A 17196-nucleotide genomic window follows, 5' to 3' on the forward strand; every position below is an offset into this window, starting at 1 on the left:
CTTCACTTTGCAAAATGTTAACATTACTCTATGGATGGTGGACAGATTCCATATGCAAAATGACATTCTCATTCATATTTTATTTCTTAAATATGTGATACAGTTAGATTTTATATGTTTAAAACTTATTTTCATTTGAAAAAAAATTTTAAATGTCTTACCAAAATTACTGAGTTTATTGAAACTTCCAGTTTATGTCTATCCTTAGGCCACTAAAAAAAAATGAGAGCTGATATCCTACTCTGTGCAGCCTTGAGTGAGTGTCTTAGTCCTTCCAGAACTTTTTTGTGGCTATACCAAAAAAATTCACAAATGATTTCAAGGACAATCTGGCAGCAAGGTGACCAGTGTAGCAGTGTTAGTTCCTCAGTCATATCTGACTTTTTGCAACCCCATAGACTGTAGGCCACGATGCTTCTTTGTCCATGGAATTCTCCAGGCAAGAATGTTAGAGTGGACAATAGGACAGCATATTTTAAAGGAATATCCCCAGAAAAGCTAGTCAAAGCAAAGTCTCTAGAATTCAGGACTTTACAATGGTAAGAAATACAGAATTTACTATTATAACTGAACCCATTAATTTATGATTAATTTAATGATAGTTACCATTTCATCTCTTTCTCATTACAAAAGAAAGTTTTATAATGTATTTTGACTATACAATTTTCTGGAGTTAAATAAAACTTGGAAATATTGATTTCTTTTTTTGTTAAAAATCATTTTTTCCCTTTAATCTTAGTTTTCTCCAAAACTTTTCCATGTTTTCAAAGAGAATTTATGAGGACATATAATTTTTATTTACAAGTTAATACATTATTTTTTTAATTATAAGCCATATTGCTTTTGATGGAGTCCCCTTACTATAAATCTAAAAATCAAGAGGAGATGCAGAGGTCAATTTTGCCATTTGAGACAACTGATCAAAGAAAAGGGGTTTTAAGTAGTCTTTGTGGGGACCCTCTGTTGGGTCAACCTACCCATTCCGCAGAGTTTTACATTTGATCCTGTCATCACACACTGTAAACACTGAGATCTTACTATGTGCAATAGATCCTGGGAAAACAAGGTGCATCAGTCTAAGTCCTTGCTCACAAAGACTTTATATTCTAGGAAGTCTATTCTATCTATGTAGGTATACAGGAAGAAGAATGGCTCGCCTTCCTGGTTGTTAGATATAGGAAGCTGGCCTTGTGAGAATCTGGTCAACCTGATTTGAAGATAATGTTAGTATCAGATGAAGTCTTTCCAATTTAATTGCTACCATTCAGAATTATGTCTGCATTCCTTGATGTGGTTCAGAAGGACATTCTTGATGTACCCCTTCCTGAATTCTTTAGACATACCTTAAACACTACACATCAGATATAACTATTTTGTAACCAAAATTTAATATCGTCCACACATCTGCCACATTTGTCCTTAAGAATTTATCTCTAGCCCGACTAAGAGGTCCACTTTATTCCTTACTTTGTACCCCATGCTTACCTATACTGTTTTCACAACATCACATGATGCTGTACTTGCCTATTTTCTTGACTGATTGCCACTGATCTGTAAGTCTGAGCAAAAGATACTTATTCTTCACCATTATGTCCTCAGTGTAAGTAGCTCACGCTTAGTAGGTGCTCAATAAATATTTGTTGCATGAATGAGTGAATTGCTTCAACTTCTGTTTTGCAAGAGAAACAATAGTGCCAAATGATCCGTTCCATTATCTTTCAAGTAGAAAGCTACAAGCGTGCATGCATACGTGCTCAGTCCTGTCTGACTCTTTGCAGCCCCATGGACTGTAGCTCACCAGGCTCCTTGTTCATAGGCTTTTTCCAGGCAAGATTACCGAAATAAGTTGCTATCTCCTCCTCTAGAGGTAGAAAGCTAAATAATCCCAAATGACCCATGATGTATAACTAAATATACTGATTAAAATCTCTTAAAGTATAATTATATATTTACTTTTCTTTAATATCCACAATGAAAATAACAACTGCTAGCAATTTCTAATTAGTTTCTTTTTTTCAAATCCATATTAACTTAGGATTAAAAAATCAGTGTGATACATTTATATAAACTAAACAGGATTGTACAGCATAGTGTTCAGCTGTACACAGTGTACAGCATGGCTCAGAGTAAGTCCTCGCTAATGTCAGCATGACAGCAGCAGTGCCAATGTACCAGTTTATGGTGAGGACAATAAAGAATGTGTATCAACAACGTTATATATAAGTCATTTGAAAGACATGTATCCAAGATAATATTATAAAGAAACAGGGATAAAAATTTGGACATTTATTTCAAGATATAGGAAAAGCATAATCATGTGTCTTTTTTTCCAAGTAATTGTTATTGGTATTATTCTTACATTAAGCATGATAATAATAAATTATTGCATTAGGAAAGAGAATGTGAATTATAGTCACATAATTTTACGATACTCTGTAGGGCATAGAATAATTCCAACGTCCAAAAATGCAAGCAAACAATATTGACATCGAAATGCTGTTTGAAAAAAACAGCCGTTACAGAGAAAAAGAAATAAAAAATGGTTTTTATACTCTCAACTCCTAAAACCATTTTACAAATATTTATAAAATGTCACCAATAGAGGGCTTACCTGAGGTCAAGTGAAAGAGGCCCTAAACCATCAAAAGCTATTTCCAAGGTCCAGCTGGGAGATCTAAAACAGAGAGTAACAAAGACAGTTTATGACAAAGCTGACACACAGTATTCTGGAAGGAGTGAAATCAATTGTGACATTTTTCATTTATTTGTAAATGCCTCTTTGGCAGTACACTCTCTCAAAACGACAGTTGCTTCTTACAGAAGAGGGAGGTGATGGTAAAATACAGGAATCTTGACAGTTGCTTTAATGAGATTCTGCATTAGGGCTATTCTAACACTTTTCCCAACAAGGAGCCTGCCCTTCATTTTCAATATCATAACTCAGTAATTTGGAAAATGTTATCTCTGTGAAAACTAAACCAGTCAGGCCTTAATAGCCATTGCTCAGTTTATTTTCCTCTTATCTTTCAATTAGAAGAAAATATTCTAAAGCAAGTATCTAAATCAATGTCAGCCATACAGACCAATTATGTCTTTTATTAAAAGAGTACTATTTTATCGAAAAACAGTAATATGGTATATGATTGAACAACTCAAGACACACTTTCCAGTAACTCAATATTTGTTTGAAAATATCACAGAGTACCATATAAGATATATCTTTAAAGACTTCACTTTGTATGTTTTAACAAGTTCCCCTGGAAAAGGAAATTATTGCCAAGGCGGTTTCACTGGTCTTAAAAATTTGAGCACCTCCAAATTAAGCAGTCTAAAGATTCCACTTCATGTATTCATTCAATTTTCCTTTGATTATATATTGAGTGTTTGGTGCAAAGTAACTGTCCTCAACCCATTTCTTTAAAAAATGTAAATTATACTGTGCAAGGAAAATACAGTCTAACCCAGGGTAGCCCAGCATCTATCACCTATTAGTCAACCAGTAGATATTTACTGAACTGATAAGCTGCACAAAATTAAATCTTTGTGCATAGCAAAAACATTTTGGCATTTCATTGCATTATGGGTTCAAATTCTAGATCACAGAGAAATGAACTAAATAAGAAACCTCAGAGAAGTAACAAACTTTCTGGGTTCCAATTTGCTTTTCTATGAAGTAGAATTGGTACTATTTACTGCATGTGATTTCTGTAATGATTAAATAAATGTTGGGGCAGGAATAAAGCACCTAACACAAGTTCTTGGCTCATAATATGCTAATAAACAATAGTTATTATAATTACAAGGTTTTACTTTGACCAGAACAAATAACACCTTTCTCAAATATAACAACAAAAGTAGTAACAATAAATAAGTGGAAGGAGGAAACCCTGGCTGTAAGAATTCTAAGATAAAACCTTTAGTTCTATCTTTTCCCTCTGTGAAACTCAGCTCTCTCATCACAAAAATGGAACTAATGTTCCTATCTTTACATAAAACACCATCTCAGCTTGGCTATGAAGGCTGTCTGGGTATTTAAGTACCCAAACATCATGCATTCTCGGAAAATGTTCACTGGCCATGGCAGTGAACATCATCTCAGGTTGGCAGATTAACTGTGGTCTAAGATTTGTGTTGGTAACCTTACTCTGATGGTCGCTGGTAACTTCAGGTACTGCTCAGTAGAGATGGAAAACTGCTCGAGCAGCTAAACGTATGCAGACTCATGAAGGTTTTGTTTCCTTATTCTATCCTCAATTACCTAGTGCAGTGATTCTCAAACTTAGCTATACATTAAAATTACCAGGAACATTTTTGTAAAATGTTAATATCTATGTGTAACCCAACACAAGTAAATCAACATATTTTTAAAAGGCTTTCTAGGTAATTCCAATGTGCAGCTAGAGTTTAGAAGCACCAGCCTAAATGCTGATGCTCTATTTCTCCCACAGATGCTACTGGCTTCCTACCCACTGCTTTCTCTTCTTCAGAGCCCTGATTCATCTTAGGTGTCTATATTTTTTTCCCAAACAGTTCTGAGGAGGTTAACTATGCCCCGGTTCAAGACAACTCTGATTACTCAGCCAATCATAGTGAACCCACGTCCTTTGCCAGAAACTGATTTAAGGGTATATAGGTTACCCATCTCTAGTCAATAAGATAGGAGGAAAGGTATTTTGGGACTTCCAGCAAATGATTTTTTTTTCCTGCTGTTCTATATGGATATGATTCCTAGAACCACTTTACTCATCTGGAAAGCATGAAGAAAGTTAATATTAGGACATAGCTAACATCTTGAGAATGGCAGAGGAGAAGGGTAGAAACAAGATTGTGTGACAATGTCATTCAGCTGCTGAATTAATTTGTCCAACTTCTGGAATTATTATGTAAAATAAATTCAAATAGCATCAAAGTACTTTTATTTTTACACAGCATCCCAAAAGATATTAAATAGGAAAAAAATCTATATCCCAAGCTTAAGTTTAGCTCAAAGATGTCTTTGTTTATACTTTTATATCCTTTATGAACTAAACCAACTAATGAAAAATATCCATTTTTCTTAAAAACTAAATAGTGTCAGTTTTATTGAAGTGGCTTTATAGCACTTATTTTTACTAAGAAACATTGTGTTGTAATATACATAAGAAATTTAATATGGATCCTGTCACTCAAATATTTTTCAGCATTACTAGCTTTTTCTAATCTATATATGTATACAATATACAACATTAAATATATTTTCCATATCATATATATAAATATATACAGGTTTTTGCTTTTTAAAATTGTTTCCAATGATCTGATGCTTAAAATAAAGAACATGAGTTTTTTTAATATCTAATCACAATAACCCCATCATTTCCTAATAATTGTGCTTCTCTTTGTAATAGATTCTATGCATAACTTGCATTTCTTTCAAGTAGTGGATCTTACTATCAAAGGTCCATAATTTTATCCTTGTACTAGAGCAGTTATTTCCTAACTTCAGAGACACTTTCCTAAGTTATTTCCTAACTTTGGAAAGACACTTTACTATCAACAACACAGTTGCAATGAGATTAAAAGGAATTTTTTTCAAGATCTACAATGGAGATTTAAAGTGGCACAGGCTGTATTGTATCACCATGCTCCAGTCTGCACTTTAAAACCTGATTTCTTCCAAACTCTCTAAGTTCTTTTTTGTTGCTTTCTCTCTCTCCATCCCATCTGCAATTTCTATAATATTTATGTGACAATAAAAGAAAATCACCAGAACTTTTGTGGGAAGGGGGGAAAATATTAGACTATCCTTAGCAGGTGGTATTTGGTAGATAAAGAAGACAGTATCATGTATTAGGAGTCTTAGCTTTTGGGAGCCAGCAGAGATGATCAGACAGGGAAAATAGGAAGCGGAGCTGATGGGGGGCTCCATGATAATGTGATCTCTTCCTACACAACCCACCAAATCTGTAATGTACAAACTGTCATGGCAAGTTTAACATGATGGATTTACTGTGAAAGCCAATAGGGGATATAATTTTGGTGCAGGACCAAGTGAATGTAAAAGGCTGAAACAAAGTGGGTTCCACGAAGCAGAAAAAGAGTGCTGGAAAAAAGGCAGAAACTCTGAGAACATTCCCTTCCCTAGAAGAGATCTGAGTGTAAAACAGTTACTCAAGCCAATTTTCCCTCAGTAGCTTGGAAAACCTCAATGTATATTGTATCTCCCTCACTATTCTATGAGCTCCTGAGATCAGTGCTGCCTTTCACTCTTTGAATCATAACAGAACTCAATAAATGAATTTGATTCCGGTGGGCAAGCTCCTCCAAAACTCTTTGTCCCTCAGTTCAGTTCAGTCATTCAGTCGTGTCCGACTCTGCGAACCCATGAATCGCAGCACGCCAGGCCTCCCTGTCCATCACCATCTCCCGGAATTCACCCAGACTCACGTCCATCGAGTCAGTGATGCCATCCAGCCATCTCATCCTCTGTCGTCCCCTTCTCCTCCTGCCCTCAACCCCTCCGAGCATCAGAGTCTTTTCCAAATGAGTCTTTGTCCCTGCTAACTCCCAAATTTAAGCAAGCTCTGTATGCAAATTTCCTTTTCTACCCAAAATATTTTTCTATTATTTTTATTTTTATTTAATCTTGGCTGCGCTAGGTCTCTGTTGTTTTGCACAGACTTTCTCTAGTTGTGGCAAACAGAAGCCACTTTTGTTAAGGTGCTCAGGATTCTACTTGTGGTGGCTTCTCTCTCTGTAGAACACAGGCTTTAGGTATGCAGCTCCCATGCTCTAGAGCGTAGGCTCAGTGGTTGTGGAATATGAGCTTAGTTACTCCACAGCATGTGGGATCTTCTCAGATCACAGATAGAATCTGTGTCCCCAGCATTGGCAGGTCAATTTTTTACCACCGAGCTACCAGGGAAGTCCCTACCAAAAATATGAATAAGACCAGTGTCTCAATAATGCTAAGAATTTGGCAGAGCTGAAAATCTCATGGATGACTTTAGTTCAGGGTCAAATTTGTATCTCCAGATCACTTACTGCTTTGTAGAAGACACAGGATAGCTTCCACCCCTCAAGCCCTGGTCTTAACACAGTTCCTTGACAACTGCTACTAGATAATAAGAGTAAGAAATATTCCCAAAAGTGTAGAATATTTTTCTGAATGTCATCTGGGAGTGCCAAGATCCATTTCGGGTATCTTTTGCTCTCTGCAAAAGATGGGAGCTTCTAAAGTTATAGCAATATATCTGCATGGTTTAAAGTATCATAGGTGCTTGTGTCTATCTTCAATCCTCCTCCTCCAAAGATAAGTACCTGATATCATCTCTGCAGGGACTTTCACAAAGTAAAGGCTTAATAAATGTCTGGTGCACTGAACTAAATTATAAATGAAGCACCTATTGTTTGTTGTTTTTATTTATACCATAACTATCCTTAGATAATGAATTCATTTATCTTTTGAAGCACTAAAAATACAACCACTGGTATCAGATATACAACCATTAGGATTGGATATTTTATTTCAGAAGTATAAAAATCAACATTGGTCTTAAAAAGTTCCACAGATTTTTAGGAGGAATTTAATATTTTGAAGTTTATTTCTGACAGCAAGTCTTTATTTCTTGTAACTTCCATTTCATTCATAGAAATATATGAGCTATCTTAATAACCACTGGTATTTCAATTGTAAATATTAAGGAAGGTGTATTGCAATGCAGACAGGTAATCCTAAAGCCCAGCAGAGCAATAATGATTAACAACTCAGTCTAGAGGGAGTGTAAATTTTAATACTGTCACCCATAAAATCCATGTTTCAAAGGTTACAAAACAGAATCAAGTTTACCAAAAAGCAAGTAAGTCATTTTGTTTAGCGGTTTCTTATTTTATCTCTGACTTTTTCAATAATCAGCATCATCTCCCCAGAGCAGGTAAACTATCCTCACCTGCAAATGCACTATAGGAAGTTCTAAAATCCTTACAGAGAATACTCTCACTGGATTCTTCTCCTAGCACTACCAGTATTTATTTGAATTTACTTTAAAAAGGAGAAAGGAGACTTTAGGGAGGTGGCTTTTACATGGATTTTATTTGCTGATGATAATGATGATTGACCACACCTCTTTATAAGAAGATGCTTAGAGATTAATCCCACTATCACTCTTGCAGCTATCAGAGTACTTTTTGAGAGCTAATCTCAATTTTGGACTCTACATTAAGATAACAGTAAAATAATCCAAAAAATATACCGAAAGTCATGGAAATGACTAAAAAGGCTAGAACTCAATGAGCAAAAGTGAGAGAGAATGTGATGAAAATTGGGGAAGAATGTTAAGAAACATACAATGTATACAAAAACAAAGCTAAATAAACTCAAATATCAATAAATAGATCTCTAATGACACTAATGGAAATTAATAATTTCATGATAGCCTGTTTGTTTTAAAGCTTTTTAATACCCATAGTCTTGTCCTTTTTTCAAGTCCCATGAACAATAAGTCAATGTGCTTAATTTCAATTACTCCAACAAATTTGTCATTTCACAAAATAAGGTGATCATACAAGAGATGAATCAGTTGTACTATTCAATATTTTAATAGTCACATTTTCTACGTTTGTGATAATTTGTAATTTATATAAGGCTATTTCTATAAATCTAAGCATGCTATGAGTGTTTATAAGCTAAAGGAAAGGAAAAGATTAACACATGAAACAGTAGTCGTATTTAACCCATACTATTGATGCTCTTCAGAAAACCTAGTGAGGAGAGGTAATCTTCTCTGAAGAGAAAGTATGAAATATCAAGTTGGAATAAGGTCTCGTGGGTGTACTTAAATCTATCTGCTTTAGAGATTAGCAAACGTTTTTTCCTGTAAAGGTCCAGATCATAAATATTCTTGGCTTTGCTGAATATATGGTCTCTGTTGTGACTATTCAGTTTTATGCTGCAAGGTGAAGTCAAAAGAAAGTGAAAGTGAAGTTGCTCAGTAGTATCCTCTCTTTGGGACCTCATGGACTGTAGCCTACCAGGTTCCTCCATCCAAGGGATTTCCCAGGCAAGAATACTGGAGTGGGTTGCCATTTCCTTCTCCAGGAGATCTTCCCAACCCAGGGATTGAACCCAGGTCTCCTGCACTGTAGGCAGATGCCTTACCATCTGAGCCACCAGGCGGCCTGGTGAAGTCATAGTATGTAAACAAATTTGCATGGTTGCATATGTTCCAATAAAACTTTTTTTTGAAAACACCTGGAGTTGAGAACCAGAGTTGGCTTGGGGGGCATAACTTGACAATTCCCAGTCAAGTGCATCATTGAGAAGTTATGCATCCCATTTTCAATATGAAATAGAAGGCATGAAAAGGATGGAGGCCAAGTGGAATGTTTTTGTAGATATACCCTCAATTCCCAAAACACCCAAAATACTTATACTTGAATGTAATTTCAATGAAATAGGATATATGTTTTTGCTAACCATTGTTCTACAATATCCATGCAAATTTCTCCCCACATTAGGATGGATTCTTTAGAACCTGCCAACCAGATAAATCTCTTCCTAAGTTTCTGTCATTGAATTTCCTTGACAACAGAGATAGCTGTGACCAAAGAGTTTGCACATCAAATTTGATCATTAAAAGCTGAATTGTATTTTTAAATAACAGTAAAAGACCTTTTTTATCACTCAGTTGTGCCCAATTTTCTACTGCTTTCCTAGAAATCAATATTTAACTACAAAAGAAAGTAGCATACGACACAATTATTAAGTACAAGTACCCTGAAGCATCATGAAAACTTCCTTTCACTCCATCCTCCATCATGGAATACTTCACAACACATTCAAAATTCTGAACAGAAATGCTAACAGTTGTCATGTGCTTCTCAGTTATTTCAGTAATAAAAGACTAAGAAAAATTTCAGTGTTACAAAATGCAATCACTAAACACGAGTTAGCTATTTAAAAACATCACATTAAAATTTACTTCTCCTTAATGTTTTATCCTTTAGAAAAGTTATGAAAAGTGACTAGTAGTTAATAAATATTGATTAATTACTGTATGTCAGGCAGTATGTCATGTTTTACATTTATTAAATCATTTAATACTCAAGCATATAATCATGCAGGTACTATTATTACTCTTATTATACAATGATGAAGAAACTGTGCTTGTACAAAATCACAGGGCTTCTAAGAAGCAGAGCTAGGATTTGAAAGCAGGAGTTCTAGGTTCCCAGTGCTAATGAGGTTAAGGCCGTGATTCAGTGCCTGCACAGGAATGCTAGTCTCCTGGCACAGTGAGTATACCCTACATTCTGTCTGAGAAATGTCACCACTGACAAAGAGGATGATGGAATAAGAGATGGAGGTGAATGTAGAGACATACAAGCCAAAAGTGGTAGAAAGTGAGAGACGAGATCCAAATATCACTTATTCAACAAATGTTACAGGTCAGTAAGCCTCCTTACAAACATGACCAACACAACAAACACATTTATTGCAGCTTGGAATCAGATCAGTCTGTTTAAATTCTTGCTCCACTACCTCCCAGGTAGTTTTTTTGATTACTTGCTTAAAATTTCTGAAACAAAATCCTCTGACATAAAATGAGGATAAGAACCCAGATTGTTTTCCAAGGATGTTATGAAGATTAAATGAGCTCATGAGGGCTTGAAAATATAGTGCATGCCTTCAAAATGGTAGCTACTATTATCATTCAGGGTTTTGTTCTTTTTTAAATGTAAGTATCAAACAATATGTTAAAAGTTAAAAATGTATCCAATCATTTGAATGGCCTGTCTATATAACTTTCGGCTTATCAAAATTCATTGATTATCTACCATGTGCTAAACCTTATTCGAAAAAAAAAAAAAAACCTGTTTTGGTTAGTCATAAAGATAAACTCTCTACAAAACTGATTTTTTTCACTTTCATCTGAAGATATTACATGTACATAACTGTTAAGACATTATTTCAATCCACATAGCTTCCTACCTTCTCTATGGCTATCCCTTCCTGAGGGATAGCCTCACAGTGTCAAGAAGACTGAACACCCTCTCTTATCATCATCCACTTATTTCAAACCATTTCATCCACTTTTCCCAAAGTACCATAAAAATATCATCATTTTAGAACTGTCTATACGTTCTTTGATACACCAAAGGTAGCATTAGGATGCCATCTGATGTACTCATCATTAAAGGAGGAGGTGGTGGCAACTGTGTTTTAATGTAGTCAAATCATACTCCAGTAAAGTTTTTAATATATGATGCTATTAATTATGTAACACTGGGAATAATCATAAAAAAACATAATATTTCAAGCAGCTTTTCTTAATTCAAAGGAGGGGAAAAAGAGATAGATATGGATGATACAGGAAGAAAGAGAACACCTATATTCATAAAAAATTCTTTTATAATTTTCTCTCAAGAGAATTGTCTGAATAGACATTTTTCCAAAGAAGACATAAAAATGGCCAAAGGCACATGAAAAGATGCTCAACATAACTAACTATCAGGGAAATGGAACGAAAAATTTCCATGAGCTATGATTTCACACCTGTTATTAATAGAATGGTTATAACCAAAAAGACAAGAAATAAGTGTGTGAGGATATAGGAAAAGGAGAACAAATATTTGTGCTCTGTCGGTTAGAACATAAATTGGAAAACAGAATAAAAGCAACACAAAGAATTTTTAAAAAGATCTACCATATTAGCAATTCCTCTTGGGCATTTATGCCAAGAAAATAAAAATACTAAAGCTAAAGATATATATGCACTCTCGAGTTCACTCCAGCACTGTTTACAATAGCCAAGATAAGGAAACAACTTAAGTGTGCAGTACGAGATAAACAAATATTAACATGTGTCACACACACTAGAATATGTTTCAGACCAAAAAAAAAAAAAAATTGAGTATGATTTGTTGCCACACAACAGTGTTGCCATTTGCAACAACATAGACGGACCTTAAAGATATTATGCTAACTGAATTAAGTCAGAAAGAGAAAGACAGATACCACATGATCTCACTTATATGTGAATTCTAAAAACAAAACACTAAAACAAACCAAAAAGAAAAACAAAAAACAAGCACACGGATATAGTGAACAAGTTGGTGGTTGCCCGAAGTGCAGTGGTCAGGAGGAGTGGGTAACAGGGTTAAAAGGTTCAAAATTTCAATTATAAAATTACTAGGTCATAGGGAAGAGAGGCACAACATGGTGACAATGGTAAATAATACAATACTGTATTGCATATTTGAAAGTAGATAGGAGAGTAGACCTTGAAAGTTCTCACAAGAAAAAAACTTTCTCACATGAAAAAAAATGCTTGCCAATATGCATGGTGAATAAATGTTGACTTACTATGGTGATAATTTTGCAATACATACAATAACAAATCATTAAAATGTACACCTGAAGCTATTAAAATGTTATAGCAATTATGGCATATCACTTATACCTCAAAAGAAAGAGAATAATGTACCTATTGGATTCTTTCCACTTTGTTCATGAACTGAATTTTAAAAGGAAGAAAAAGTAATGTTACAGAACAATACGATTGTGGTTGCTAAAATCGTAAGATATATAATTAGATTTTTATATTTAAGCACAAGTTGGCAATGACCTGGCAAATATATGAATAGCAAAGTCATAAATAAGGAAAAAGACACTTCTCCACAGATGAGGCAGTGTAAAGCCTCAGGTGGGTTAATGGGATTAGCTCCAGCAGGCAGCAAATCCCATGAGATAGAATTTATCTTCCATCTATTTTCAGTTCATCCAGCTGGTACAGAGCAGTTCTTTTTTCCTGTCACTCCATTGTTGTCATCTGTCTTAGGTTCAGTTTTCAAACTTAAACCACCTATTACATCTTTGTTACAGGAAAGCTTAAACAAAGTGCATTTGTATAAGAGATGTAGACAAAAATTTCAGGACACTCCATTAGGTGACTATCATCAATCTTTGCTTTTACAGAAAACTTATATGAATTAAGCCAAAATTATACTGAAATGACAGAATAAGTTATGACTATAAGAATTTGTCTCAAGAGGATGATATATACATATATAAATATAGTTATAACTGATTCACATTATTGTATGGCAGAAACCAACAGAAATCAATACAACATTGTAAAGGAACTATCCTCCAATTAATTAGTTAAAAAATTTTTTTTAATTAAAAAAATATTTTAAAAAATTTTCCTCATGGGATATTCTATGTTTATTCCATTGGTACTGTCATTGTTTAAGCATTTTTAATAAGACAAAATGAGAGTTTGTTACACATCAGTCTCATCATTTAACAAGGTTACATTACTGAATCAGGTCCATTTACCTGACGAGCAGCAAGCCACACACTGTTGCAGCAAAGAACATGTTTATTCACAAAGCAGCCAAGTGAGGAGATGAAAGAACAAATCTCTAATCCATGTCCCTGACGATAACGGACCCTAGATATTTATGGGATCGAGCTGAGGCATAGGGAACATAAGGAAAAGTGATCAGAGATAAGAAAAAGGTGAGTTAATTATTGTTACGGTTGAGTTCTCAGCCCTCTGATACCAAAAGGTCACCGAGCAGACATTGGTGCGTACCCTGTTGGAGGACTGGTGGTCCTAATCAGTTTTAGCTCCAATTAGATACAGCTGACTCCAAGTTCCCAGAAAGTAACTCAGGCAAAATGTATTGTTCAGGCTCTGTGAAGCTTCAAGGACATGAGACAGTTTCGTAGCAATGATTAAAGTGAGCTTGATCACTGAAGGCAGGTTACAGGTGTAACCTGTAATTACAGATGTAGTGAATTTAACTGATGATTACCCTTGGTTTCAGTTAATCATCTCTAAGTTTCTGGTTGCTGTTATATGACTACAAAATAGTCCACTCAACGACTAACTCTATTAATACCAAGACAAAGTAGACCCCCCCACCACATACACACATGAGCCAAAAAAAAAAAAAAAACACTCTTCTTACTCATCATTCACTCATTTCAACAACTTTGCCAAGGGCTACCCTCAATCTAAATGGTGAAACTTTATAATGCTCTTATGTTTCAAAGTCTTACCAAAAAATTACTTCCTTTAAAAACGTTATTCCCGTGTTTAGGAAAATCTGTATACTGAGCATACTCTCCAAGTGTTGGTTTGAATCAGGATTTCTGCTTCTAATAAAATGCTCATTTCATATATTTGGTTTGATATGCCTATCTCATGGGTGGGGTGTGTGACTATGTGTAAGAAAGAGACACAGAGACAGACAGATAGACACAAACCGAGACACACAGAGAGAGAACTTGTTGACTCATGTAAATTGACATACATTTGTAATGTCAGAGCTTTTCATACTCTGGATAGTTCAAATCACTGAGCCTTTATCTTGAGGGAAAAAAAGAAAAGAATACAGAGAGACTTATCACGTCAGGGCTGCTAATTGTTTCTTAAAAAGTTGACCAGGCTTCTAGTCTTTGAAAAGGCAACTGGGACAACCATGTACTCCGTGTAATCAGAATAGATCTAAACTTCCCTATGGTTTACCCATCCTCTCCTTCACACAGCAGACTGCCGCAGAATAGAGAAAGGGAAGAGGCCTGGGAGAGAGGACCACGTTTACAATGGTCCATAAACAAGAGAAAATAAAAATATTGAAGGCGTTCAAGCTAACTATAGCGTGAAATATAAAGCGGAATGGCAAAAGATAAAGTTAGACCTGTAACCAAAGACCAGATAATAAAGGGCCTTAGCGAAAGTGAAAAGAAAGTGTTAATCTCTCAGTCATGTCTGACTCTTTGCTACCCCATGACTGTAGCCCACCAGGCTCCTCTGTCCACAGGATTTTCCAGGCAAGAATACTGGAGTGGGTTGCTATTGCCTTCTCCAGGGGATCTTCCCAACCCAGGGATTGAACCAGCATCTCTTATGTCTCCTGCATTGGCAAGCAGATTCTTCACCACTAGCACCACTTTTGAAGCCCAAAGGGCCTTTTGGGTCATGTTAAGATGATTAGATTTTATTCTCAGGTTAATGGAGAATCCTTGAAAGATCTAAAGCAGAGGTGTGATTTACCTTATAGTTAGGTCATTCCTTTGTCTCAAGTGAGAAATGGACTTGAAAGACTAAAAGAGAGACCAGTTAGAAAACAGTGTCATTAATGAGATAAAAGGTAATGGTGGACTCAACTAAATAGTTGAGATGGATGTGGAGATGGATGTCAACTAGTAAGGATGAATGTCAGGTGAATAGAAACAAAGCTATTAGGGAAGATTTTAACTAGACTTGTTAATTAATTGGTTTGGGGGAATAAGGACACTACAACATACCATGTGGAAACACAGGAAAGGAGATTGACTCAGAGATGTTAAAGGGAGAGAGAGAGATGGTCTCTAAACAGCTTTTGTTATGCAAACTGTCAACCTGGGGTCTGGTTTATACTTTGATAGGTTTTAAAAGTTGGGAATCAAAAATGCTTTTAAAATCATTTTGTACAAAATAAACTATACCTAAAATATTACTAGCAAAGTCTTGTTTTTAAACATAAAACTTTAAATGAGAGATCCTAAAGCAATTTATCACTAGTTGATATGCCAAAAAGTGTGGTTTTTTAAAGTTATTTGCCAAACTTCAAAAATCAGGAAATTACACACACACACACACACACACACACACACACACACACACACACACACACACACACACACACACACACACTTTTAGCTTCTCTATACAATTGGAAGATCTGCAAGCCTGGGCCATCAAACTCACACAGTAAAAATTGGTTGAATTTGGTTAACAGAGCACATACTCTCCAGTTTTTTAGAATCACATTCCCTACTTAATTGAGTAAGCTCTGGGAAGATGGTGAAGGTCAGGGAAGCCTCGCATGCTGTAGTCCATGGGTTCGCAAAGAGTCAAACATGACTGAACGACTGAACAACAACAACTTTCTCACCAGAATAAAGGCCTTTTGTTAGTTACTAGAAATCATCTTTATACTTCATTTAACTATTTTTACCTACATGGGCTCTAAGGCATTTGAGTAATTTTTTTAGTGACATTCTGGTTTCAAGAGAAAATCAGTTACATGACAGAAACATATTAGGAAATACTGAAAGAAACACATTGAAGGACATGAGCAAATTAATAGAATAATAATCCATCGTACCATCAGTTAAAGAGTAATCACAAGGTATATATTTAGCTTGGTGCCGTGTCACTTTGTACCAATTAGGTCTTATAACTAAAACAAATGTTTTCAATTAAAAAAACTTTAAATTTCAGCTTGAATTTTAAATTTCTCAAAACTAATCCAAAATAAGCATCAGCTATTCATTATCTAAATATCTCATCTGGATTTTCTTCAGATATAATTTTTTAAGCTGATTAAGAAAAAAAGAATATAATATCCAGAGTAAAAGCAGAAACACTTGCTATGTTATATTATCATATCAGGAAAACACCCTAATATATGAATTAACACTATTTTCAATTAAATATAACAAGCAAATACTATTCTCAGATTATGAAAAGGAACTGCTAGGATAATTGTTCTAGAAGTACTACAATTAAAGATGAAACTTCATAATGCTTTATTCTGGCAATATTTCACTGGCACAGAAAAGCAGTTCCCTCATGTTACATTTAATAATCAGGACATGATATGTAAATAGTAATACTCTCCACAAAAAAAATTCTATAAATCCAAGTCTTAACCAGAATATGAAACTTTGTTAATTTTTTCTAATAATAATGTAGAAAATCAATTAATCTTCAGATTGAAAAAAGAACCATATCCAATATACAGTGAAAGCATACATATTTAACTATGGGAAAATGACATCCATTTAAAAATTAATTTTAAATGTAACTATACAAAGGAATTTTCAAAATTCATTTATTTTTTTAATTGAAGTATAGTTGATTTGCAGTGTTGTGTTAGTTTCTGGTATATGACAAAGTGACTCTGTTTTATATTCAGTGTTCTTTTTCATATTCTTACCGTTACGGTTTATTATAGCATATTGCACACAGTTCCCTGTGCCATCCAGCAGGACGTTGTTGTTTATTTATGTTAGTTTGGTCTGGTAATCCCATACTCCTAATTTAGCTCTCCTCCCTACCTCTTTTCCATTTGGTAACCATAACTCTGTTTTCTATGTCTGTGAGTCTGTTTTATAAATAAATTCATCTGCATCTTATTTTAGAATTCACATAAATGTGA

At 34.8% G+C, this 17196-nt stretch overlaps 1 protein-coding gene across 2 annotated transcripts in view; it reads right to left on the bottom strand.

The window, feature by feature from the left end:
- Window positions 1-17196, bottom strand: part of NAALADL2 (N-acetylated alpha-linked acidic dipeptidase like 2) — a 1658881-nt gene that overhangs the window by 1560746 nt on the left and 80939 nt on the right. For both annotated transcript variants that reach the window (XM_042234309.2, XM_060393545.1), the window contains exon 2: window positions 2612-2674. The gene's annotated coding sequence lies outside the window, so the exon portion shown is untranslated. The remainder of the gene's footprint in view (window positions 1-2611; window positions 2675-17196) is intronic.

This window comes from Ovis aries, chromosome 1 (genome assembly GCF_016772045.2).
Source record: "Ovis aries strain OAR_USU_Benz2616 breed Rambouillet chromosome 1, ARS-UI_Ramb_v3.0, whole genome shotgun sequence".
NCBI classification, from domain to species: domain Eukaryota; kingdom Metazoa; phylum Chordata; class Mammalia; order Artiodactyla; family Bovidae; genus Ovis; species Ovis aries.